The sequence below is a fragment of the Drosophila busckii genome, chromosome X, assembly GCF_011750605.1.
Source record: "Drosophila busckii strain San Diego stock center, stock number 13000-0081.31 chromosome X, ASM1175060v1, whole genome shotgun sequence".
Taxonomy (NCBI): Eukaryota; Metazoa; Arthropoda; class Insecta; order Diptera; family Drosophilidae; genus Drosophila; species Drosophila busckii.
Window position 1 is genome coordinate 4,133,549 of NC_046608.1, and position 9,829 is coordinate 4,143,377.

Below are 9,829 nucleotides of genomic sequence, written 5' to 3' on the forward strand. Positions count from 1 at the left end.
TTGCTGTCACACACACACAGACAGACAAACAGACAGACAAACAAATCTTTATGTTTATATTTATATTTATAAGCCTTTTTATACGAAATCTGCCAAACTGGTCAGTTCTGTCATTGTATTTTGCATTTAACCTAATTTGCTTTTGGGCCAAGCAGCTTGGCCTTTAGCAATTTGCAACACAAACACGTAACAAGGCAAAAATATTGCGCTGCATATTGAGAAGGCGGCGGCGCGTTAAAAAGATTGATTGAGCTTAAAGCGCAGAGGGTTGCTCAAATATTTAAGTTGGCTAAGCAAATTGTTGTTCCCCAGTATATAAATCTTTTGAAACTGTCAGAGTAGTCTATATAGAAATTATTTAATATATATAAACATTTTTTCTTTTCAGTTCAACGTTTGTTTGCTGATAAATGCAGTATAAACTTTTAATTCTTTACATACAAACGCTTAATGCATAAGCAAATCGCATGGAATACTTTGAAATAATTGGCGAGGGCATTTTAGGAGTTGTCTATAAAGCGCGAAATTGTCAAAATGTCCAAATCGTTGCCATTAAGCAAATTCGTGTGCAGTTTGGCAAAGATGAAGCTGCGCCCTCTGCTGCACTTAGAGAAATTGCTTTACTTAAAGAATTGCTACATCTGAATATTGTTTGCTTGCAAGAATGAGCATTGTCTATGCTTAATATTTGAATACTTGTCAAACGATCTTAAGCAATTTATGGACTGCTTGCTGCCTGATTAGCAACTGTATAAACAATTAGTGCGTAGTTATCTGTATCAAATTACAGCTGCCATGGACGTCGCGTCAGCATGGGCAAATTAAAGTTGCCGACTTTGGACTTTTATTGTAACGCTCTGGTACCGAGCTCCGGAAATATTACTTGGTTCGCCACGTTACTCTTGTGCTGTAGATATTTGGTCAATTGCTTGCCAGGCGATTCTGGAATAGATCAATTGTTTCACAAATTCAGGACACTTAAAACGCCCAACGAGCGGATTTGGCCTGATGTAGCAACGCTGCCTGATTATAGGCATTTCCCATTTCCATTTCCCTGCTGGTCAACAGCTTAAAGCTTAAAGAACTTGATGTCAATGGTCTTGATCTTATCCATTGCGTCGTATTTCAGCCAAGCACATTTTTAAACATGCGTATAGTAATCTGAAAGGTTGAAAGTTATAGCATATGTTAGATATATAGTCTTTTATTATTTTGCATGCTTTTTACTTTTATTTTTTTTATTGTAAATTGACTGAAAAATTAAATAAAGAGAGCAGTAAGCATGGCATACATGCTTTATCAGCATTTCTGACTGTATGAGCGGCAAGATCTCAGAGATTATCGATGCTACTTATACCAAATTTGCTAGATAGTTACTACATGCATTTTCACTGTAGTTTAAGTTTGTTTTGTAAGCATGGCAAACAAATTGAGCCATGTCTGACAGTATGAGCGGCAAGATCTCAGAGATTATCGATGCAACTTATACCAAATTTGCTAGATAGCTTGTTTTATAAATTTAAATTTAGTTGCTTTGCCGCAAAACTGGCATTAAGTGCTATGCGGTTAGTTTCAATTAATTTGAATTTTATTTTATAAAACGTGCATTCATTTTTCCATTTCATCTCAAGAACTGCTGTCTAGACAAGCAACGTTCTTCTAACTGTTATTGCTTGCATATGTATTAAACATAAATGTATATTACTATATGCTCAATGTATTTGCATTTATTAGCATAAACAAATTATTTGTAGCATGTTTGAACTGAAAATTTCTATTCTATTTTGCTACTTTATTTACTTAAGCGCGCGCGTCCTGTCAAATTGCCGAGTCCAGTTCCAGTTCCCACCACAATAACAATAAAACGCTCAAAATATAAACTCCCATGCACAGCCGCACAGCAGCCGAAGAGCCCAAAGAACACATAGCCCATGATTTTATGGCTGTTAATAGAAAATGCTATGCACGACAACTGAACGGGGAGTCTGTCAGTCAGTCAGTTGACCAGCCCCACACCCGCACCCATTGCCACTCCCACTCAGTGTGGTTTTAATATGACAATGCTGTTGTTAGAGCAACAACAACAACAATCAGTCCAACACCATTAGCCTGTCGTCAGGCGCGTCAGTTTAAATGAGTACGTGCTTTGAAGTTGTCCACCCCCCTCTCTCTCTCCCTCTCTCTCTCTCGCTCCCTTTCCCTTGGGGTGTTTTTTGATCGTTGTGGCTTCCCTTAGCGCTAATAAAAATGCGTTAAGAAAAATAGTTGCCAAACGTTTGACGCATACTAAAATCCAAACTTGTAAATCTGCTAATCAGTTAATGCACTGCTATATATAGAATAAATAACTTTAACTTACAACTTGCTATAAGAGTTGAAAACGGCTGCAGCCAAAGTTCGCAATTAAAAATTGCAACAATATCGCCTGACCATGCCCATAACGTCCCACCCCCCCCCAACCCGCAGACTGACTATTAGCATAAAGTTTTTCTTTTTTTTTTTTTTTTTTTGACTGCATTTTAATTGCTGAAAGTTTATTTTAAACTTGTTTCCATAGTAATTAATAAAGTGTCATATTTACGAGCGTGCCGAGCTTAAGGCGCTGCATATATCAACCACCCAAACCCACCCACCCACTCACCCACTCAACGCCCCATCCAATCGCTTGTAATTGGCCTTAAAGCAACGTAAATTATTGATAGCTTAGTGTAGGCGGCAGCTGCTAAGTTTACTCTCTGCACCTAAAACAAAAACACAACAACAAGCTAAATTCATTTTTAAATATGACAAAACAATGGCATTACATACTGTGGGGTGCGGGTGGGGGGTGTTTAGTTGTAAGTCAGTTATGTTAGACGGGCAAAAGGACAAGCTGTCGCTTTTTTGGGTTGACTGTCGCTCGCTCTCGCTTCCACGCGCTGTAGTCGGCGTCAGTCATTTATGACGCAGCAATGTGCTTGTTATAGTACTCGTACTAATGAGCCACACACCCACACACACACACACACACACACACACACTGCCACACACACACACAGCGACAGCCAAAGAGTGCGAAAAGTGGAGCAGAAAAACAGAAAATGCCACAAGGCCGTTCTCAAAGGCACAGTGGTGCGCTAGTTACTATTTAGTCAACAAAATTTGTTCACTATATATGTCTCAATACATAAGCGTGTGCATAAGTTATGCTGCCAGCGTTGCCAGATCAAGATCTTTAGCGTAAATTTGCTTTATGCATTTTTATTTAAATTGAATTTTATATTTTATTTGTCAACAAAATTTGTTCATTATATATGACTCAATATATAAGCGTGTGCATAAGAGTTGCCAGATCAAGAAAATTGTGCATATTTTACGCTTTAGTCTAAATTTGTTCTATGCATTTTATTTAAATTGAATTTTATGTTTAATTTTGCATTAAGCGTAACAAATTGACACTTAAATTTATGACAGCGTTGCCAGATCAAGCAAACATTGCTAATTTGTTTTATATATTTTGATAAAAAATAATTTTATATGTGATTTGCTGCGCTAGGTGCTATTTAGTGTACAAAATTTATTCATTATATATGTCTCAATGCATAAGCGTTGCCAGATCAAGAAAATTGTGTTTACACTTTAGTCTAAATTTGGATTTTAATTGAATTTTATGTTTAATTTTGCATTAAGCATAAAAAATGCACACTTAAGTTAATGAAAATAAGCTTAATATAGCATTCAAAATTTTAATCAATTAAAAAATTACTTTTATGCAACTTTTTATTTTATATACTTATATACATATATGTATAAATATTTTTAAAATAAATAAAATGTTGCACATACGTTTTTTAATTAAACCACAACTATATAGCGTAAATATATTTTTATTTAATTTTTTAAATTCACAAACTTTAATTTAAAAATGTTAGCGCAGCCACTAAACAAATTAAAGTTAAAACAAGTCTGCAGCTTAGCAAGTGCTCATTAAGCTTATAACTTCATGTGCCAATAATTATTGTTAGCTTTTTGTTGTTGCATTTGTGCCCACTGTGCGCAGCTACCGTGGGGCGCGCAGTTTATTACGCTGCATGGGCAAATGTTTGGTAGCTTTTGTGTTTGAACATTTGAGCACATTCGTTTCAAATTATTTGCGCATTCGAGCAGCTGTAAACGATTACGCACACACACACACGTATAGTATATATATATATATATATATATTGACGGGTCTGTCGCGATTTGGGACGAAACAAATACTTATCAGTCCCCCATGTGCCTGTCTTAGTGCCAAAATGTTGCCAATTGCCTTGCTCTTGCCACAGACTGTGTCTGTGTGTGTTCGTATGTGTGTGTGTGTGTGTTGCACATGTCCAAGGTTCGCCCTGCTCGCGCGCACATTATTGAGCCGTCTATGCAACACATTGCCCCACGTTGGGCGCCAGCAACGTAATTTTTTGTGCTTTTGCTTGCCTTTGCTTTTGCCGTTGGGTGCTTAAGTTCGACAACTCAATAAAATGTGCTTTATGGCAAAAAAAAAAGAGAGAAAAAAGAAAGTAAGAAAAGGGCACCGGCGCAGACACGGCGGGCCGCAACCCCAAACTGCGAGGAGTGGGAGTGGGAGTGGGAGGGGGAGCCAGGACTACGTAAATGTTTGTTGATACACCGACAGCTGGTTCCACGGCTCGAAGCGGGTCTGGTTATGTTTTTCTTACCACTTGCCCTGCCAATTGATTTGCCATAATTTAAGTTTGCTTCCCCCCCACCCCCAGCAGATTGTGCTCTGCTCTTTTTTCTATACATTTATTTATTTACTTTTTGTTGCTGCTGGGGCCAAACTGCTGCTGCACGTGCGGGGGTTGGGGTGGTGGTGGGGGGTGTGCTCGACCTTGGCATGTTGTTGCTTATAAATGAGAAAATCGTTTTATGATAACGACTCGCTGCCAAAGCAGCTGCTTTTGTTTTTCATTTTCATTGGCGTTGATTTAATTTTTAAACAAAAATTGCAATGCCAGCCAGATATTCATGCAAATATATATTTGCGCCTGTGACAAAAGCAAACAGCAGGACGACAGTCGACAGTCGACAGTGGAGCAAGTGGAGCTGGGGCTGGGGGTGGGGGTGTAGCCAAAGTCTGGCAGCGCGTAATTAAGCAAATGCGCGTGATAAGCGCTCAGGCAGCGATTTGAACACGTCTCACAGTTTTCACACCACTCTAGGTGTGTGTGCGTGTGTGTGTGTGTGTGTGTGCGACTAAAACTTACAACTTTTGTGGCAAACGATAAGAAAACTTGCAACGCATTGTTGAACTTACACTTAGACTGGATACGTTTAAGCTAGCGCCTGCATATACAAATTGATTACACTGAAAAAAAAAGGTAATAGCAGCAAATTAATTTAAAGCAATAAAAGCTTAAATATTTTGCATAGTTAGCATATAAACTAAACTGCTTGTAAATAAGTTAAAAAATTAAAAAGTTTTTTTTTTTTTTAATAATTTTTGCTTACTTGACATAAGTAAATAATATTATTAGCTGCTTTTTAATGCAATTGTTTAATTATTATTTAAAATGTTTCTGTTCATTTAACGAGCAAAACTTTTAAGCTAATTTTATGCTTATTTTATTCATTAACTTATATAAATATGCAGCTTGTCTTTAAATGAATACTAATTTATTTAATAAGATTTTAATAAATGAAAAGTCGTTAAAAAAAAGTAGCAAAATTTACATAAAAACAAGCAATTTAATAGATTTCGCTAAGTTTTGAATTAATTTTTTTTTTTTAAATATAAAAATATATTGAACTATTTTATTTGCATACATTTCAGCTTTTTGCTCTTGTCTATATATTGTTTATTAAAAATTGCAATAATTCATTATAAATTACTAAAATAATTTATTAGTAATAAACAACGCCTAAGAATTTATTTAAAAGCTTCACTTTATAGCCGTACAATAATTCAATTACAATAATTCATTATAAATTACTAATATAATTTATTAATAATAAACAAATTGTAGCAATGCTTAAGAATTTATTTTTGAAAGCTTTTTGTTAGAAGTGCGCAATGTAGAGCAATTTATTGTGTGCAGTGTATAAAGTGAGGTTAGAAAGAGGCAGTGAGGAGGCGTTGGGAGGGAGGTTGGCTGGCTGGCTGGCTGGCTGAGGTTCAAGTCAACTGCTGCGACGCAGCGGCAATTAATCAAAAGGTGCGTGATTATCGCAAGCTGGACGACAGCTCTAAGGATAACACAGACACACACACACACACATACAGCTGTTTATAGCTATGTGTGTGTGCGACCCAAAGACCTATACACACACATACATATATATATATATGTATGTGTGTGTGTGTGTGTGTGCGTTAAGCAAGCAAATATTAAAACATATTTTAATCTAGCAAATGCAATGCCTTTGCTTACAACTACATATAAACATATGTGTGCGTGTGCGTGTGTGTGTGTGTGTGTGTTTGCTGTTGGTAAATAATAAATTTATCATTTGTCAGCAGTTAAATGCTTTGGCGTAACGTGCTCAACGCACAAGCGAGAGAGAGCAGCCAAAACGACGTATTAATAATTCATTGCGTATACGACGCGTTTGCCACTAGACACAGCAAAACTGTCATACGACGTGTATGACGCACACACACACACATGGGCACATGGACACATGGACACAGTAGTTGCAATAAATCGTCAAGTTTATGTTTGAAGTGTTTATTGAATCCATGATATTCGTCGCAATTGCTGCCACTGCAGAGTTGCCGGTGCCCAGTGCTCAATGCACGTTTCGCAACCAACCAACCAACCAACCAGCCAACCCCCCGCTCAGCCCCAGCGTGACAGTCATTTTGTCATTTGTGCAAATATTTGAATTGGTCAAAGACTCTTTCGATTGCTGCCTGGCCCAACGCCTAGGCTGATCGGTCAAGCCCCCCCCCTTCTCCACTCTCCGATTGCAGCCCTAGTCTGGCACACTGGCTTGTCTTTTTTTTGTAAATCCTTTCAACGTGTCGTCGAAATGTCGCAAATGTTAAAATATTTGCACTGCCTGCCGACGTCAAAGACACGCAGCCCACACTCGCTCAGTCGCTCAGTCCGCCCAGTCGCTCGTCGCTCATGTTCAGCAGAGTTACGTGGGATTTGTTTGGCATTTGAGCGTGCGTGCGTTTCAGGCTACGGCCGTAACAACAACAACAACAAATACATCAGTGTGATGTTGATATGTCTTTAACAAATATTGATATATAAGTACGTCTGTCTCTCTGCATGTGCGTGTGCGTCTGTGTGTGTGTGTCGCTCTCACTGCTTAAGTGTCAGTGTTATTGTTTACTCAGCCAAGTGATTGCTGTTTACCTTCAACAAGGTCTCACTGCCCACTCGACAAATCCTTTGTACCAACTGGAGCAACAGTTATGTGCTCCAAGGATAAACGTAGTTTATTTCCATGACACACAGACTTAAACATTTAATTGAGCATGAGAGCACGAACACACACATATATACTATATATATATATATATATATATATTTATGGCTATTGTTGTAGTTAAAACAACTCTGCACATTTCATTACGCCGCTTTAAATTTATTATTTTGATGTATTTAATATTTTATTATTTCACTGCTAATAACTTACACTAGTTTAGTTTAGAGCTGCTTTTATAATTGTCTAAATTATTCAATTTGCTTGCTAATTTCTCATTATAACTGCAATGCTAAAAAACTTATATTTAATTAATTTAAAATTTAAAAGCCATGCTGCGCTTTAGTTTTTATAATTTGCATTTAATGTTTCTAAAATGTAAGTAAAACATTAGTAAATTTAGTAATAATGCTTAAATATTTATTTTCTTTATAAATAAATTGCAAAATTTTAATAATTAACATTTTTCTTAAATTAATTTGTGCTGCGCTTTATAATTTAACTCAAAGTTTTTAAGTGCTAAGTAAAAAAAATTGTTTGTTATACACTTTGATATTTTTGTATAATATGTTAAGGGTATTTTGAAGTTGTGCTATGCCCATATGTTATTTTATTTTATTTATTTATGTCGAGCAAGTTATATACAACATATAAGCCATGTTTGACTGTCTGTATGAGCAACAAGAATTTAGCAACTGGAAGAGCTAGAGCTATAAAAATTGCTGCGCTTATTTGTGCAACAGCTGCAGTGTATTTTAAAAATTTTTCATTATTTCATAATGCATAATGCTGGTATAAATTACATTTTTGCATATTTTTATTTATTTATTTATATAGCTCCAGGGGAAGCAGCCTTAGCTACTGGGGCTTTAGGCTAGGATTTAACTGTGAGGATTTAACTAGTGTTGGGTGACTTATTCTACTTTTGCATACAAAGTGCAAAGTGTATTTGGAAGTTAGCGACGCTAAACACAATTTTTAAAATATGCAACCAATAAAAATGCGCAATATAAATAACTTGGTGTTGAAAAATTGCATTAAATGCAATGCTAAGAATTTGAAGCAAGCCATTGTTGCATTCTTAACTGTCAATTAAAAATGCAATATGAAGTATTAATTTACAGCAAGTCTATGACTAGTTAATTAAGCTTTAATGGACGCTAAAGTTCGAAGGCAGCGGGCAGCAGCAGCTTGAATGTGAGCGCAGGTGTTTGCCTATGTGAGTGAGTGAGGCTGGGGCCATGTAGCATGTGTGGACGCTGCGGTTGCACACACACACGCACACACATACACACATACAGCTATCAGCTGTTTGTGGCAAGCTGCAGTTGCATATGCAACTATAACCGCTTTAACACTTTCGCTTTTAGCCACAATAGCGTGTACCTAGCTGGGATTTAACTTTTGCCACACACACTGTGCATGTGTGTCTGTGTGTGTGTGTGTGTGTGTGCACTTCATTAAATGAAACTTGCTTCCATATTGTTAGGCTCGCCTGCCTTGGCCCTTGTTGTTGTAGTAAATTAAATGATTTTTCATGCCCAGAGCGCGCGCAAGAGCAAAAATACGTATACGCCATGTGCTGCGCTGCCAACGCGTTGCGTCCACAACATTTTTATGTGTTTGTTTGTGGCAACGAGGCGAGTCGAGGCGAGTCGAGTGGCAACTTAACTCACAGTCCAGTTCGATGCTGTTGCTGCTGCTGCTGCTGCCTTTTGGGCAATGTTTTAACGTTAATTCATGGTCGTATTTTTATGTTGCACTCGTTGCTGCCACGGCTGCTGCCACATCGTCTTTATTAGCCCAAAAGGCAGCGCTAAAGTGTTTACTAAATAAGCAGATTTACCTTTTGGCCAATGTCGCGCTCTCTCTCTCTCTCTCTCTCCCTCTCTCTCTCGCGATTTCATGGCTAATGGAATGGCTTTTGTATAGCTTAACTGTAGCCACAATTTCCAAGTTGCTGGCGCTGCCACTGACTTGACTTATTTAATTAAATCAGCGTTGTCTTGTGTCTTGTGTTTTTTTTTTCTTTGGCGGCTTTGTTGCCAATTTCAATTCCACTGGCAGTCGCTAAGCCGCTGGGCTAAGTAGGCTGCTCATTGTGCTTAGCGCTCGCACTTCAAGCTGTTGCGGCATGTGGCAAGGTGTGTGTGTGTGTCTGTCTGTCTCGTGGATTTTAAACTAAGACCTGCTCATAAAACTTGCAAATTGCACACACACATTGATGAAATGTAAACCACAAAACAAGCTGGCGCCATGTCCTGGGGCGCGCAAGGACATGCTGGCGACCAATGCCGCGCGTATCACAGAAATCATAAAAATTGTGTGCAACTTGCAACAGTTGCATGCGGCATGCGGCAAGCTGCCGTCTCTGAGTTGACAACGCGCTACAAAAAACTTTTTTTTGGCCCAAGAT

At 37.8% G+C, this 9,829-nt stretch overlaps 1 pseudogene; it reads left to right on the forward strand.

Annotated features, from left to right (window-relative positions):
- The first annotated feature begins 467 nt into the window (after positions 1 to 467).
- On the forward strand, positions 468 to 1,073 carry LOC117134910 (annotated as a pseudogene).
- The last annotated feature ends 8,756 nt before the right edge of the window (positions 1,074 to 9,829 follow it).